This window comes from Pogoniulus pusillus, chromosome 37 (assembly GCF_015220805.1).
Source record: "Pogoniulus pusillus isolate bPogPus1 chromosome 37, bPogPus1.pri, whole genome shotgun sequence".
Lineage (NCBI taxonomy): Eukaryota > Metazoa > Chordata > Aves > Piciformes > Lybiidae > Pogoniulus > Pogoniulus pusillus.
The window spans coordinates 8,066,615-8,080,498 of record NC_087300.1 but is presented as its reverse complement, the minus strand read 5'-3'; the positions used below and the strand labels follow the sequence as shown (position 1 = coordinate 8,080,498).

At 58.0% G+C, this 13,884-nt stretch overlaps 1 protein-coding gene across 5 annotated transcripts in view; it reads right to left on the bottom strand.

Annotated features, from left to right (window-relative positions):
* Window positions 1–13,884, bottom strand: part of HIVEP3 (HIVEP zinc finger 3) — a 497,619-nt gene that overhangs the window by 126,816 nt on the left and 356,919 nt on the right. For 4 of the 5 annotated variants that reach the window (XM_064172675.1, XM_064172677.1, XM_064172679.1 and 1 more), the window contains one exon: window positions 476–540. The exons of the other annotated variant lie outside the window; for it this stretch is intronic. The gene's annotated coding sequence lies outside the window, so the exon portion shown is untranslated. The remainder of the gene's footprint in view (window positions 1–475; window positions 541–13,884) is intronic. 5 annotated transcript variants of the gene reach the window in all.

The window sequence follows — 13,884 nt, the reverse complement described above, 5'->3', positions numbered from 1 at the left end:
GAGCTGGGAGAAGGGAGATTGAGAGGGGAGATGAGGAAGAAATTGTTGAGAGTGAGGGTGGTGAGAGACTGGCACAGGTTGAGGGTGGTGAGAGACTGGCACAGGTTGAGGGTGGTGAGAGACTGGCACAGGTTGAGAGTGCTGAGACCCTGGCACAGGTTTGCCAGGGAGGTTGTGGAGCACAGAAGCACCCAATGTGATCAAAGATCACATTGGGTGCTTCTGTGCTCCACAACCTCCCTGGAGTTGTTCAAGGCCAGGCTGGATGAGGCAGCCTGCTCTAGTGGGAGATGTTTCTACTCATGGCAAGGGCTTGGAACTAGATACCCTTTAAGGTCCATTCCAACCCAAACCCATCCTGTGATTCTCAGACTGAATTAAAGCTGCAGGGAGCCAGAGAAAGAGCAAAGCAGGTCCTGCTGCCAGGCTGAGCCCAGGGCCAGGGGCAGTGCAGACAAAAGCAGAGGGTACTCACAGTGGATGTGGGGGTCTGGAGTGCTGCTGATGTCCCTCTCCTGCTTGCCCAGGGTTTGGTTCAGTCTGTAAGAGAAGCAGCTCCTTGGGAGTTGGATTCTGTGCCTAGTAAAATGCCACAGAGGGCTTACATCAGGTGCCCTGATGGAGAGGATTGCTTGGTAGCCCAAGCAGGACACCAGCTGAGGCCCAACAGCTGGAGGAGCCCTTGGTGGCTGCATGCAGCTCCTGCAGGACATTCACCCAGCTGGTGATGTGCAGGCTGGCAGAAAGCACAGCAGCATGAGGTGAGCCTCCTGCAAGAGGCTGCAAGGGAAACCACAGAGTAAATGGGGTTGGAAGAGACCCTCAAAGGGCATCTTGTGCAAGCCCTCCCCTGGCAGGCAGCAGGGACACCTCCCACTAGAGCAGGGTGTTCAGGGCCACTCTGAGTCTGCCCCTGAGTGGCTGCAGCAACAGGACCTCTCCAGGCAACCTGTTCTATGACTTCCCCAACCAGAACTTCCTCCTGATGTCCAACCTAACTCTGCCCTGCTCCACTTCCCATTGCCCCTTGTCCTACCCCCACAAGCCCTCCTAAACAGTCCCTCCCCAGCCCTCCTGGAAGTCCCCTTCAGATACTGAAATGCAGCTCTAAGGTCTCCCTGGAGCCTCCTCTTCCCCAGACTGAGCAGCCCCAACTCTCTGAGCCTCTCCCCACAGCAGTGAGCCTCCAGCTCTCTGATCATCCTCATGGCCTCCTCTGAACTCACCCCAGCAGGGAGACTCCACCTTGGAGTATGGATCCTGCTCCAAGGCAAAGAAGAGATCTCCTTGGCAGACAGCAAGCACTGCAATGCCCCAGGAGGGGCATGCAAAGCCCCAGGGAGAGGTATGCAGTGCCCCCAGGAGGGGTATGCAGTGCCCCAGGAAGGTTATACAATGTCCCCAGGAGGGTTATGCAGTGCCCCAGGAGGGGTATGCAGTGCCCCCAGGAGGGGTATGCAGTGCCCCAGGAGGGGTATGCAGTGCCCCCAGGAGGGGTATGCAGTGCCCCAGGAGGGTTATGCAGTGCCCCAGGAGGGGAATGCAGTGCCCCCAGGAGGGGTATGCAGTGCCCCCAGGAGGGGTATGCAGTGCCCCAGGAGGGTTATGAAATGCCCCCAGGAGGGGTATGCAGTGCCCCCAGGAGGGGTATGCAGTGCCCCCAGGAGGGGTATGCAGTGCCCCAGGAGGGTTATAAAATGCCCCCAGGAGGGGTATGCAGTGCCCCAGGAGGGGTATGCAGTGCCCCCAGGAGGGGTATGCAGTGCCCCAGGAGGGGTATGCAGTGCCCCCAGGAGGAGCATGCAGTGCCCCAGGAGGGTTATAAAATGCCCCCAGGAGGGGTATTCAGTGCCCCAGGAGGGTTATAAAATGCCCCCAGGAGGGGTATGCAGTGCCCCCAGGAGGGGTATGCAGTGCCCCCAGGAGGGGTATGCAGTGCCCCAGGAGGGTTATAAAATGCCCCCAGGAGGGGTATGCAGTGCCCCAGGAGGGGTATGCAGTGCCCCCAGGAGGGGTATGCAGTGCCCCAGGAGGGGTATGCAGTGCCCCCAGGAGGGGTATGCAGTGCCCCAGGAGGGTTATAAAATGCCCCCAGGAGGGGTATTCAGTGCCCCAGGAGGGTTATAAAATGCCCCCAGGAGGGGTATGCAGTGCCCCAGGAGGGGTATGCAGTGCCCCCAGGAGGAGCATGCAATGCCCCCAGGAGGGGTATGCAGTGCCCCCAGGAGGGGTATGCAGTGCCCCAGGAGGGTTATAAAATGCCCCCAGGAGGGGTATTCAGTGCCCCAGGAGGGTTATAAAATGCCCCCAGGAGGGGTATGCAGTGCCCCAGGAGGGGTATGCAGTGCCCCCAGGAGGAGCATGCAATGCCCCCAGGAGGGGTATGCAGTGCCCCCAGGAGGGCTATGCAGTGCCCCAGGAGGGGTATGCAGTGCCCCCAGGAGGGCTATGCAGTGCCCCCAGGAGGGCTATGCAGTGCCCCAGGAGGGGTATGCAATGCCTCCCTGCTGGCATCTCAGTGCTTGCTGCCTGCAAAGGAGATCTCTTCTTTGCCTTGGTGCAGGATCCCTACCCAGGGTGTCTGTGGATGCCCTCTCCCTGCAGATGTCCCAGAGAGCTGTGCCCATGGCACTTTGGGTTTGTGGCCACAGTGGTGTTGGGTTCCTGGATGGATTGGATGATCTGAGAGGTCCTCTCCAAGCCAAACCATCCTCTGCTCCTGTGGCCTGCCCAGCTGCTGAGCACATGCTGGAGGGAGAGGCAATCCTGCTGGGGCTCAGTTCCCGCTTTGGTTACACATTTCCTGTGTGAAACTGGGCAGCTGACAGCATCTCCAGCCCCTCTTGGTACCCTCTGCTACACCAAGGAGACTTCCCTCTTGCACAGATGTGTTGTGAGTCATCTCCTGGTGGCTGTGAGGCCCTCCAGTGCTACAGGAAGGAGAGACCCACAGAGACAAACAGGGATCCATGTCAATAGAAACAGCTGGGAGGGCATCCAGAAGCCTTTCTCTGCTCATTAAAGGACTCCTCAGACTGAAAGCTCTGCTTAGGAACTTTCACTTCTGCCCCACATGGCTTCAGCAATGCTGAGCTCCAAGGGCTCAGCACTGGGACAAGTTCTCTGCAATAACTTCAGCAGTGATGTGGAGGAAGGGATTGAGGCACCCTCAGGAAGTTTGGTCAGGCATTGGAATGAGCTGCCCAGGGAGGTGGTGGAGCTGCCAACCCTGGGGGTGTTTAAAAGTCGTTTGGCTGTGGTGCTTGGGGCTATGGTTTAGGCTGCACCTGGTAGAGCAGGGATCTGGGTTGGGCTTGGTGCTCCTGAGGGGCTTTGCCAGCCTGAACTTAGAACTTAGATACTAGAAGGTGCCCAGAGCAGGGCAGCAAGGCTGGGGAGGGGCCTGGAGCACAGCCCTGTGAGGAGAGGCTGAGGGAGCTGGAGGGGTGCAGCCTGCAGCAGAGGAGGCTCAGGGCAGAGCTCATTGCTGCCTGCAGCTGCCTGCAGGGAGGCTGTAGCCAGGTGGGGTTGGGCTCTGCTGCCAGGCAGCCAGGGACAGAACAAGGGGACACAGCCTGAAGCTGTGGCAGGGCAGGTTGAGCCTGGATGTTAGGAGGAAGTTGTTGTCAGAGAGAGTGATTGGCATTGGAATGGGCTGCCCAGGGAGGTGGTGGAGTTGTTGTCCCTGGAGGTGTTGCAGCCAAGCCTGGCTGGGGCACTTAGTGCCATGGTCTGGTTGGTTGGGCAGGGCTGGGTGCTAGGTTGGGCTGGCTGAGCTTGGAGCTCTCTTCCAACCTGCTTGGTTCTGTGATTCTGTGTATGAATGATAAATGTTTCTGTGACAGGTTGCCCAGAGCCTTGTTGAGCCTGACCTTGAACATCTCCAGGGATAGGACCTCAACCACCTCCCTGGGCAACCTGCTCCAGCATTACAGCACCTTCATGGTGCAGAACTTGTTCCTCACATCCAATCTCAGTCTGGCAGCCCAGAGAGCAATCAGAGCCTGGGCTGCAGCAAGGGCAGTGTGGGCAGCAGGGCAGGGAAGTGATCCTGCCCCTCTGCTCCCCACTGCTGAGACCCCATCTGGAGTACTGCACCCAGTGATGGAGCCACTGGGACAAGAGGTGCTGGAAGGTGTCAGAGAATCATAGAATCAACCAGGCTGGAAGAGACCTCCAGAGCAGGGCCACGGGGATGAGCAGAGGGATGCAGCTCCTCTGCTGTGAGGAGACTGAAAGAGTTGGGGCTGTGCAGGCTGGAGCAGAGGAGGCTCCCAGAGGACCTTCTTGTGACCTTCCAGGATCTGAAGGGGGCTGCAAAAGAGCTGGGGAGAGACTTTTGAGGGTGTGAGGGAGTGCCAGCACTGGGGGGGATGGAACAAATCTGGAGGTGGGGAGATTCAGATTGGATGTTAGAAAGAAGTTGTTGAGCAGGAGAGTGGTGAGAGCCTGGCAGGGGTTGCCCAGGGAGGGGGTTGAGGCCCCCATGGCTGGAGGTGTTTGAGGCCAGGCTGGCTGAGGCTGTGTGCAGCCTGCTCTAGGGTAGGGTGTCCCTGGGCATGGCTGCTCCTTGTGCTCCCTTCCAACCCTGGCAGATTCTAAACTAATGCTGCTTGCTTGCACAGAGCCCCCAGGACTGCCAAGGACCCTCAGGGCCACTCCACTCTCTGCCTGTGAAGAGAGCTTTGCTTTCTGTGCAGCTCCAGCACCCTGCCCCGGGGGCTGCAAGAGCCTCTGCTGCTCTCCCTTCTCACAGACTCACTGCTGCAAGTAAAAGCTCATATCTGGAAGCCACTGCTGTGTAATGATCCCTCCAGAACCCAGGTGAACTGAGCCCCTCCAGCCCTGCCAAAGCAGGAGTGGGAAGCCAGCTCTTGGTGGTGACTCCTTGAAAGGCAAGGGCGCAGAGCTGGGCAGGAATTGCCTTTCCCTCAGAAGTCTTTCACCCTGCTGAGACTCACAGCTCAGCTTTCTGCTCTGTCCTGCTGAGGCCACACCTGCAGTGCTGTGTCCAGTTTGGGGCTCCCCAGTTCAGGAGAGACAGAGACCTGCTGGGGAGAGTCCAGCACAGAGCCACCAGGCTGAGTGGGGGACTTGAGCATCTCCCCTCTGGAGAGAGCCTGAGAGCCCTGGGGCTGGTGAGTCTGGGGAGGAGAAGGCTGAGAGGGGATCTGAGCAATGTGTGCAAATAGCTGAGGGGTGGGGGGCAAGAGGAGGGGGCCAAGCTGTGTTCAGTGGTGCACAGCAATGAGCCAAGGAGCAGTGGATCCAAACTGGAGCAGAGAAGGTTTCAGCTCAACAGGAGGAGAAACTTCTTTGGTGTGAGGGTGGCAGAGCCCTGGAGCAGGCTGCCCAGAGAGGTTGTGGAGTCTCCTCTGGAGGCTTTCAACCCCCTCCTGGATGCATTGCTGTGTGCCCTGCCCTGGGTGATGCTGCTCTGGCAGGGAGCTTGGGCTGGATGAGCTCTGGAGGTCCCTTCCAGCCTCTAATTTTCTGTGACTCTGAGCTCCTGCACTGAGAAACCTTCCCAAGCTGTGCCACAGAGCTTCAAGCCACAGAAGTGAAGGGGAAAAGAAAGAAGAAAGAACAAGAAGGGACAGTCAGAGTTCAGATGGAGTTTCTGATCTCTGCTCAGTCAGGGAGAACTGCTGGGGAAGGAGGTTTTCATCAACACCACAGGACCTGCTCTCACAGCCAGCAGCTGTGCAGAGATCAGCTGGAAATGGTTTCCCCCTTGACCTTCTTCTGACTCACAGAATGGCTCAGGTTGGAAGGGAGCTCAGAGATCATCTGCTCCAACCCCTCTCTCATGGGTAGGGACACCTCTCAGCTAGACTCAGCTGCTCAAGACCTCATCCAGCCTGGCCTTGAACACCCCCAGGAGGGAGGCAGCCACAGCCTCCTTGTACTGAAGAATCAGAGCCTCCCAGAGCCATGCAGGTTGGCAAAGCCCCTCAGGAGCACCAAGCCCAGCCTGGAGCCCTGCTCTGCAAGATTCACCTTCAACCACAGCCCCAAGCACCACAGCCAAACCACCCTGAGACACAGCTAGGGCTGGGGACTCCAGCACCTCCCTGGGCAGCTCATTCCAGCCCCTGACCACTGTCTCCAGGAAAAGCTTTTCCCTAATGTCCAATCTGAACCTCCCCAGCATCAGCCTGAGGCCATTCCCCTTTGTGCTGCCTCCAATTCCCTGAGAACTTCTCCCTCAGCTCCACTCTAACCCTGCTCTGCCTCAGCTTCAAACCATTCCCCCTTGGCCTGTCTCAGACACCCTCATGCAGTCCCTTCACAGCCTTCCTGCAGGACCCCTTCAGGCAGTGGCAGGCAGCTCTAAGGTCTCCCTGGAGCCTTCTCCTTTCCAGGCTGCACACCCCCAGCTGCCTCAGGCTGCTCTCACAGCAGAGCTGCTCCAGCCCTGGGGTCATCTTTGTGTCTCTCTCCTCAGAACCTTCCTTGCCTGCTGCCCATGGATGCACAGAGCCATGCTGGGGCAGTGGTGCTGAGCACAGCAGACACTGCAGGCTGCCTGCTGCCTGCTGCCTGCTGCTTGCTGCCTGCTGTTTGCTGCCTGCTGCTTGCTGCCTGCTGCCTGCTGCCTGCTGCTTGCTGCCTGCTCCATTTGCCTTCTGCAAAAGCCACCTGGGGGATGGACAGTGGAGGTGTGATGCAAAACAGGAGTGTCCCAGACTATTTTGCTGGGTAAGAAGCAGAATCTTGCTTCAAGAGGAAGCTCTCCCTTCTCCAGGGAGCACACACAGAGCCTAGACACTGAGGTGGAGGAGCTGCTTCCATGGCACTGGCCCTCAGGGTCAGGCAATTGATCCTAGCTCCTTGTAATTACTGCTAGGAGAGTACCTTCAGCTGCTGCAGAGCTGGAGGGTGGAGGGTTTTATCTGCAGTTAGTCACTGCCCTGCTCCTCCTGCCCTGAGGAACTGACTCCTCTCACTGCCTGCTGAACTCAAGGGCTGGGACTGAGCAGGAGGAAGTGCACCACGGGGAGCTGAGCAAAGACAGATGAACCCCAGTGGAGGTCAGGCTGCCAAAGGCTTCAGGAACAGATAAGAGGCCAACTCTCAGACAGCAGACCCAGTGCTGACTCACAGCTTGCAGCTCTGGTTTGACAAGACCTGTAAGCAGCCACTGGGACCAGGAGGGGTCCCAGCCAGATCCGTTGCACCCCTCAGCCAGGCTGCTCTGCAGCCCTGCAGCAAGCCAGAGAGAGCACAGGTCGTGGAGTTGCTGTTTTGCATGTGTAGGAGCTGGGGCTCACTGCACACAGCTCCTCCAGCCCTATGCAAATAGCAGAGCCAGAAGCCTGCCTGCCCTGCTGCAGGCTGAGGGCTTCCTCTGTGCTGGGAACCAAAACAAGCACCTCAGGGACACAGTCCTGAGCCTGGCACACAGTGTGAAAAATGGAGCCCAAAATGGAAAGGAGGCTGTGCCACCACCTCCTGCACCCTGCCTGACCCTGCAGCAGCACACAGCAAGGGCCAGCTCCTGGCTCCCACAGAATCCCAGCATGGTGGGGGTTGGAAGGAACCTCTGGAGATCATCTAAGTCCAGGTCTGCCCAGGTCAGGTTGTGCAGAAATGCATCCAGGCTGGGTTTGAAAGTCTCCAGAGGAGACTGAGACACTGCCTGCTGAGGAGAGGCTGAGGGACCTGGAGGAGAGAAGCCAGAGAGGGGATTGAATCAATGTCTAGAACTCTCTGAGGGCTGGGGGTCAGCAGGGGGGGACAGGCTCTGCTCACTGCCCCCTGGCACAGGACAAGCAGCAGTGGATGGAAGCTGCAGCAAAGGAGGTTGCAGCTCAGCACAAGGGCAACTTCTTGGCTGGAAGGGTCCCAGAGCCCTGGCACAGGCTGCCCAGAGAGGTTGTGGAGTCTCCTTCTCTGGAGCCTCTCAAGGCCTGTCTGGATGTGTTCTGTGTGCCCTGAGCTGGATTGTGTGGTCCTGCTCTGGCAGGGGATTGGACTGGATGAGCTCTTTGGGTCCCCTCGAACCCCTGACATCTGTGAGCTGTGATCTGTGTCCTGTGATCTGTGTCCTGTGATCTGTGAGCTGTGATCTGTGAGCTGTGATCCTGTGAGCTGTGATCTGTGAGCTGTGATCTGTGTCCTGTGATCTGTGAGCTGTGATCTGTGAGCTGTGATCTGTGTCCTGTGAACTGTGATCCTGTGAGCTGTGATCCTGTGAGCTGTGATCCTGTGAGCCTCCACAACCTTTCTGAGCAGCCTGGGCCAGTGCTTCAGCAACCTCCACACACACATGTAGATGGTGTTGGCCTTAAGGGATCAGTCTGGAAGCTCTTCTCCCAGTGACTTCAAGAGCATCACAGGATGCTAGGGGTTGGAAGAGACCTCTGGAGATCTTCCAGTCCAACTCCCTGCCAGAGCAGGACCATAGAATCTAGCACAGGTCACACAGGAACACATCCAGGCAGGGCTGGAAAGGCTCCAGAGCAGGAGACTCCACAACCTCTGTGTGCAGCCTGTAGGACAATGGATGGAGCATGAGGTTCCCCAGCAGGCAAGCCTGCAGCTCCAGGATTTCTGTGCTCAGGTAATCACCATGCAAAAGGAGACTGAATGAGAGAGGAGAGGTCAGAGCTCCTCGCAGAGCATCCTCCAGCGCTTTGGACAGGCAGATTTTACCACCCAGGATTTAGAGCCCACACCACACTGTGCAACTTACTCCTCAGGGCTTTTCCTTCATAAGGACACAGGAGAAGCTCTTCACAAAAGGTAGCAACTGTGCTCCTCTGAGACTGGAGCTGGCACTAACTGCTGGAGCCTTCTGCAGCTCTCCAGGCAGGAGTAAATCCCCGCACGGGGCTGCATCTCCCAGCTCCTTGCATGATTCTCCTTGCATGCAGCAGCTGAATTGCTACAACTCCCTTTCCAGTTTGTGTTTCAGAGAAATACAGGATGGGTTTGGCTGGGAAAAAGCCCTCTAAGATCACCCAGACCAACTGTCAGCCTTTGATCCCATTCTGTGCTTCTGTGCTCCACAGCCTCCCTGGGAAACCTGTGCCAGGGTCTCACCACCCTCAAGCTGTGTCAGTGTCTCACCACCCTCAACCTGTGCCAGTCTCTCACCATCCTCAACCTGTGTCAGTCACTCACCATCCTCAACCTGTGCCAGTCTCTCACCACCCTCAACCTGTGCCAGTCTCTCACCACCCTCAACCTGTGCCAGTCTCTCACCATCCTCAACCTGTGCCAGTCTCTCACCACCCTCAACCTGTGCCAGTCTCTCACCATCCTCAACCTCTGCCAGTCTCTCACCACCCTCAACCTGTGCCAGTCTCTCACCACCCTCACTGCAAATAACTTCTTCCTAACAGCCACTTTCAGTCTCCCCTCTGCCACTTTAAACCCATCCCTCCCTCTCCTGTCATTACAAGACCTTGTCAATAGTCCTCCCTCAGCCCTCCTGCAGCCTCTCTTTGTTTTGGTTAGAGAAGCCCTCTCAGATCAGGCAGTCCAACCACCAACCCAACCCCACCACAGCCACTAAACCATGGCCCTGGTGTCATGCCTACACAATCCTTGAACACCTCCAGGCATGGGCACTCCACCACCTCTCTGGGCAGCCTCTGCCAACCTCTGACCACTATGGCAGCAAAGAACATTTTCCTCAGCTCCAACCAGAACCTTCCCTGGCACAATCTCAGGTATTTCCTTTGCTTCTATCACCTGAGACTAGGGAGCAGAGTCCAGCCCCCACCTCCCTGCAGCCTCCTCTCAGGGAGCTGTAGAGAGCAATGAGCTCTGCCCTCAGCCTCTTCTTCTCCAGGGTTGGCACTCCCAGCTCCCTTAGAATCACAGAACCAAGCAGGTAGGAAGAGAGCTCCAAGCTCAGCCAGTCAAACCTAGCACCCAGCCCTGCCCAACCAACCAGACCATGGCACTAAGTGCCCCAGCCAGGCTTGGCTGCAACACCTCCAGCCACACAGACTCCACCACCTCCCTGGGCAGCCCATTCCAGTGCCAATCACTCTCTCTGACAACAACTTCCTAACAACATCCAGCCTAGACCTACCCTGCCACAGCTCCAGGCTGTGTCCCCTTCTGTCGCTGGCTGCCTGGCAGTAGAGCCCAACCCCACCTGGCTACAGCCTCCCTGCAGGCAGCTGCAGGCAGCAATGAGCTCTGCCCTGAGCCTCCTCTGCTGCAGGCTGCAGCCCCCCAGCTCCCTCAGCCTCTCCTCACAGGGCTCTGCTCCAGGCCCCTCCCCAGCCTTGCTGCCCTTCTCCAAACACCTTCCAGCACCTCAGCATCTCTCTGCAATGGAGGAGCCCAGAACTGGACACAGCACTGCAGGTGTGGCCTGAGCAGTGCTGAGCACAGGGGCACAAGAACCTCCCTTGTCCTGCTGCCCACACTGCTCCTGAGCCAGCCCAGGATGCCACTGGCTCTGCTGCCCACCTGGGCACTGCTGCCTCCTCTGCAGCTCCTCTCTCCCACCACCCCCAGCTCCCTCTCTGCCTGCCTGCTCTCAGCCACTCTGGCCCCAGCCTGTAGTGCTGCTTGGGGTTGTTGTGGCCAAAGTGCAGAACCCTGCCCTTGGCCTTGTTCAGTCTCATCCCCTTGGCCTCTGCCCACCCATCCAGCCTGGCCAGGTCCCTCTGCAGGGCTCTCCTACCCTTCAACAGCTCCACAGCTGCTCCTAGCTTGGTGTCATCTGCAAACTCACTGCTGCTGGACTCAATCCCCTGCTCCAGATCATCAACAAAGACATTGAACAGGACTGTGCCCAGCACTGATCCCTGGGGCACACCACTGGTGCCAGCTGCCAGCTGCATGTGGCACCATTCACCACCACTCTCTGGGCCCAGCCTTCCAGCCAGTTCTTGACCCATCTGTGTTGACCCTCAGCTGCTCCTCCCTGGGTGCTCTCAGAGCAGGGAGCTCACTGCAGGGCACAGCAGGGTCGTAGGACTGAATGAAACCAAGTGAGGAATCTGAAGGCAGTGAAAGCAATAAGAGGAAACCTTCAACAGGCAAATTCCATCTCTGCTCCTGGATAACTTTACTCTGAGAGCCATTACACAAACTGCTTTGGGTCTCATTACCAAGAAGGCAGAAGCAATTAAGCAAAATGCAGTAAAACATAAGCCAAAGGGAAGGGAATCAGGCTGCAGGAGTATGGAACGACCTTGCCAAGGTGACAGAGTGATCTTCCACCCTGACATCACCCCAAGCCTCCAGCTTGCCTTGGGTACAGCAGTGGGGTGAGGATGTAAGCCAGCAAATGTCACTCCCCAAGTAACTTCTCTCCCTGGGAGTGGAGGTGGCTGGGAGCTGCGTTAGTAGTTGGTCAGGTGCTGGCACAGGCTGCCCAGGGAGGTGGTGGAGTCCCCACCCCTGGAGGTGTTCAATGGCACCCTGGGGACAGGGTTTGGTGGCCATGGTGGTGTTGGGTTTACAGAATCAGAGCAGGTTAAGGGTTGGAAGGGACCTCCAAAGATCTTCCAGTCCAGCCCCCACCAATGCCAGAGCAGGATCACCCAGGGCAGGGCACACAGGAACACATCCAGGTGGGGTTTGGAAAGTCTTCAGAGGAGGAGACTCCACAACCTCCAGCAGCCTCACAGGGACAAAGTTTACCCTTCTGTTCCTGTGGCACCTTCTGTGCTCCAGCTGGCACCCAGTGCTCCTCATCCTGTCCTTGGACATCCCTGAGCAGAGCCTGGCTCCATCCCTGAACATCTGCTGGGGGTCAGCAGGGGGGGACAGGCTCTGCTCACTGCTCCCTGGCACAGGACAAGCAGCAGTGGATGGAAGCTGCAGCACAGGAGGTTGCAGCTCAGCACAAGGACAACTTCTTGCCTGGAAGGGTCCCAGAGCCCTGGCACAGGCTGCCCAGAGAGGTTGTGGAGTCTCCTTCTCTGGAGCCTTCCCAGGCCTGTCTGGATGTGTTCTGTGTGCCCTGAGCTAGATTGTGTGTTCCTGCTTTGCCAGCAGGGTTGGACTGGATGATCCTTGGGGATCCAACCCCTGACATCCTGTTAGCCTCTGATCTTTAGCACAGCACTGAGGGCAGCCCTCAGGCTGCTCTGCTCCCAGCCCCAGCTCCCTCAGCCTGGCCTCACAGGAGATGCTCACTGCCTGCAGCAGCTTTGTGCCATTACTATGGAGATGGCTTTGGCTTTTTAAGTCTGGAGGACCTGAAGATTTTCCCTGTAGCTCTCAAGCACTGTACCAGGCTGCCCAGGGCTAGAGATGCTTCAATCTTGTGTGGATAAGGAAAAAAGTTTCTCCTTCTGTTTATGTTTGGACTTGATGATCTTAGAGCTCTTTACTAATCAAACCAATTCTGTGATTAACAGCTGGACTCCATGATCAGGGAGGTCTTCTCCAACCAGAATGGCTCCCTGATCATTTATCCCTGAGCAGAAACACAGAGCAAGCCCACAGAGAGGCTCCCTCTCTGACATCCTCTGATGCTGTGAGTGTGGCTGCAGACTGCACCTGGCACTGCCCTGCAGGGTGAGCAGCTCAGAGGTGGCAAACCAAGAGCCTGCTCTAACACATGAAGCCTGCTCTGCTCAAGTTGTGCCAGGGCAGGTTCAAGCTGGATGTTAGGAGGAAGGGCAGCAAGGCTGGGGAGGGGCCTGGAGCACAGCCTGGTGAGGAGAGGCTGAGGGAGCTGGGGGGGTGCAGCTGTGGAGCTGTTGGAGGGGAGGAGAGCCCTGCAGAGGGACCTGGCCAGGCTGCATGGGTGGGCAGAGGCCAAGGGGATGAGACTGAACAAGGCCAAGGGCAGGGTTCTGCACTTTGGCCACAACAATCCCAAGCAGCACTAGAGGCTGGGGCCAGAGTGGCTGAGAGCAGCCAGGCAGAGAGGGAGCTGGGGGTGCTGGCAGAGAGGAGCTGCAGAGCAGGCAGCAGTGCCCAGGTGGGCAGCAGAGCCAATGGCATCCTGGGCTGGCTCAGGAGCAGTGTGGGCAGCAGGACAAGGGAGGTTCTTGTGCTCCTGTGCTCAGCACTGCTCAGGGCACCCCTGCAGTGCTGTGTCCAGCTCTGGGCTCCTCCATTGCAGAGAGCTGTTGAGGTGCTGGAAGGTGTTTGGAGAAGGGCAGCAAGGCTGGGGAGGGGCCTGGAGCAGAGCCCTGTGAGGAGAGGCTGAGGGAGCTGGGGGGGTGCAGCCTGCAGCAGAGGAGGCTCAGGGCAGAGCTCATTGCTGCCTGCAGCTGCCTGCAGGGAGGCTGTAGCCAGGTGGGGTTGGGCTCTGCTGCCAGGCAGCCAGGGCCAGAAGCAGGGGACACAGCCTGAAGCTGTGGCAGGGCAGGTTGAGGCTGGATGTTGTTAGGAAGTTGTTGTCAGAGAGAGTGATTGGCACTGGAATGGGCTGCCCAGGGAGGTGGTGGAGTCTGTGTGGCTGGAGGTGTTGCAGCCAAGCCTGGCTGGGGCACTTAGTGCCATGGTGTGGTTGGTTGGGCAGGGCTGGGTGCTAGGTTGGGCTGGCTGAGCTTGGAGCTCTATTCCAACCTGCTTGGTTCCCTGATCCTCTGTTTCTCCCCCCCTCACCCTTGTGCACACACAGAAGGACATCTGTGCCTCGGCTCCTTCGCTCTTAGCAGATGGAGCTGCTCTGACAGCCACTGCTGGCTGACACAGGGGACACAGAGCAGGCAGCAGCTGAGCTGGAAGCAGCAGCAGCTGCTGCTGAGCCAGGGCCCTGCTGCTGGCAGATGCAGCACCTCACAGCTTGTCTGCATGGCACAGAGGGGGACCTCTGCCATCAGTCACCAACGGGTGGCAGGGGCACTTCTGTCACTGCTTAGCGACAGCCCAGCTCTGCTCTTCAGCCTTTGTTCAGGGCAGCACAGAGACTGCTGCTGGGTTGGGGTTGGTAAGGGTTTGGGGGTTGTT